The sequence below is a fragment of the Nicotiana sylvestris genome, chromosome 1 (assembly GCF_000393655.2).
Source record: "Nicotiana sylvestris chromosome 1, ASM39365v2, whole genome shotgun sequence".
NCBI lineage: Eukaryota > Viridiplantae > Streptophyta > Magnoliopsida > Solanales > Solanaceae > Nicotiana > Nicotiana sylvestris.
This window is the reverse complement of record NC_091057.1, coordinates 14,172,909-14,175,858: the sequence shown is the minus strand read 5'-3', so window position 1 is coordinate 14,175,858 and position 2,950 is coordinate 14,172,909.

The following is a 2,950-nucleotide window of genomic DNA, read 5'->3' as shown; positions in this document are numbered from 1 at the left end:
TCTAGAGTGGTACACCCGCCAAGATGCTAGCAGGTGGTACATATAGGATGATCTGGATCAGGCCTTTGCCCGGCACTTTCAGTACAATATAGATATTGTCCCGGATCGCGTATCCCTCACCAAGATGGAAAAGAAGCCTACTGAAAGCTTTAGGGAACACTGGCTTAGATGGAGAGAGCAAGCTGCCAAAGTCAATCCTCTAATGGAAGAAAAAGAGATGGTCGAGTACTTTCTTCAAGTTCAAGAGCCAACTTACTTTGGGCATTTGATCTGGGCTATGGGTAGGCCTTTTAATGATGTGGTAAAAATGGGAGAAATGGTAGAAGATGGGCTGAAGTCAAGCAAGATCATGAGCTATTCTACTTTAAAAGCCACAACACAAGCAATTCAGAACGACACATGAAGCTTGCTGGGTCAAAAGGAACATGATGATGTTGTCATGGTTGTCTTAGGATCAGGACATGGTTCAACAGGTCCGCCTCACCAATATACTCAGCCTCAACCCCAAACCCAAACCTATCCCCGAGCTCCACATAATCCACCTCAGTATTATCCTCCGAATAATGTCCGGTCATCTGTCCAACCACCGGGTCACTCCTTATGGCGAGCGCCAGCACCGCATAATGCACTCTTGCCTTCACAACATTTTCAATCACCCAACAACCCTAGAAAACAGGGGTAGGGGGGGTAACAAAGGCAAAGAAATAGTTTCACACCAATCGGGGAGTCCTACACAAGCTTGTTTGAAAAGTTAAAGCATTCTGGCCTGATTGAGCCGCTCCTCGGCTATACTCTAAACCAATATGCAAAACGTTTTGATCCTACCGTACGATGCATGTACCACTCTAACGTCCAAGGGCATAGCATTGAAGATTGTCGTGCTTTGAAAAGGGAAATAGAAAGAATGATTCAAGAAGGGGTAATTGTGATCAAGGACAGTGACAGGGAGCATGCGAATCCTCTTGGGAACTTGCTGACTAAAGTTAATGATATTGAAGTTGGTAATGGTCTTGGCAATATTGATGTGAAACCCAGTGGCTAAGATGACGTGCTTGGTAATTGGAAAGACGCTCTATCTCTTGGATAGCTGGGGAGGAGTCTTGGTGGTTTATTTTGTTGTCATTTCTATTGTCCATGTTATTTTTAGGGTTGTAATCTGGATATTGTCTTGTGACTCAAACCCTTCTATCCTTTTATTTTGCCTAGTTTGTTTAGTTGTAGTAGCTTGTTTAGTGTTGTCTGGTTTTATTCCAAGGTTGTAACCCTAGCTTATTTTACTTGTTTTGTTGTTCAAACCTTTTCACCATTTGTCTAATGCACTTTCCTATTTTCTGTTATTTCTAGTCAGTGTTTGTTTAGTTCTCTTTCCCTTTCATAGTTCTTTTCCTGCTAACTCTAGTGACATGACATGCATGCATAATTCTCAGTCTGGTCTTAAAAGTTAGTTTAGTCATGAAGCAATAAAATAATTTTGAAGATGATAGGGATATTTGAGGGAAATAAGTAAAGACATTTTGAGATCACTTCAAGCCCGAATTGGGTGAAACTGGGGCAGATAGAACATAAAGAAACACTATTGAGACGCATCCTGCCGCATCAGGTTGAAGCTAAAGGCAAGTTAGCCCCAAATTGGCAGGGGTCGTTCGTGGTAATGAGAGTGTTGTCCAATAGTGCTTTGTATTTAACAGATGTAGAAGGCAAATGTATGGATATGGTTATCAATTTAGATGCAGTCAAAAGATATTATGTATGATTTCTTTGGTTTGTTTAATTGAGTTGTTTGTATTTGGCATGCTTTGAAGATTGGAATGACGAAGGAACTTTATTCTTCCATATAAACACTTATCCTTTGTTACCCCTTTGAGCCTTATTTATTTTCTTTCATATCCCTCTTTTGGAATCAGAAGCAGAGTTTAGAAATGTGATACAGAATAAAAAAAGGAGAGAAAAGAGGAAAAAGAAGAGAAAAAGAGATAGAAAAATTGAAAAAGAGTAAAGAAAAGAAAAGAAAGAAAAAAAGGAGAGAAAAGTACAAAAACAAAGCAATTCCTATTTCATGAACTACGTTCGACCTGATTCCTTTTAAGGATACATTGGCAGCCTCACGGTTCGGTCCCATCAAAATAAAAATTCAAAAGTCTCCAAGAAAAAAAACTGGGGCAGAAGTTGTGGTTGTTGTATTCCAAAAGTTGTAATTTTGAGCTCTTTTAAGCTATTTTTGAGCCTTTATCCTTTCTTTCTAACCCCATCTAAAAGCCCACATTACGATCCAAAGAAAGACCTTCCGATCAATCTTTGAGTAGTGCCAAGTAAAGCGAATTAGAGTTATGATTCACATCAGGGGCAACACCCCGTTCTACACAAGGAAAACAAAAATGAGAGAGTCTTATCGGTGAAAACCTTCACATGCACCATAAGGCGACGGTAAGTTGAGAAAAAGAACAAAATGAGAGAGGATTGATGGTGAAAAACCTTCGGGCACTACAAGTCGAATAAGGATTGTGAATCAGATAGGATAATCAGAGCATTGAAGCCAAGTTTCATGGCAAAGAGGTACAACAAGAGTTGAGCATTAGATTTACTTGACAGATTAGGCCACTTAATCCAAAAGTGCATGTTATGGTTATTAGAGTTGGTATCCACATCTAATAAGTTTCTACTTTGTAGTTTTCTTTTTAGGAATCATCTCTTTCCATTGTCCTTTACTTTGTTCCTTTTGTCTTGTTTACTCCCTCTTCCTGAGTCTGTTTGGTCAGAACAAGTGAGAAATGACTTCATAATTTGCTATCAGCTTTCCAATTGCACAACACGGAGTCTGGCTAGTACATCAAAGTGGTATAAGTCAAGAAAGAGCAGTATGCGCACTGAGTTGGCGATGTTTGGCATGCTTTGGGGATTCATGTGAAATACAAAGGTTTGGTATAGGTCAATTTTTTAGCACAATGCAACA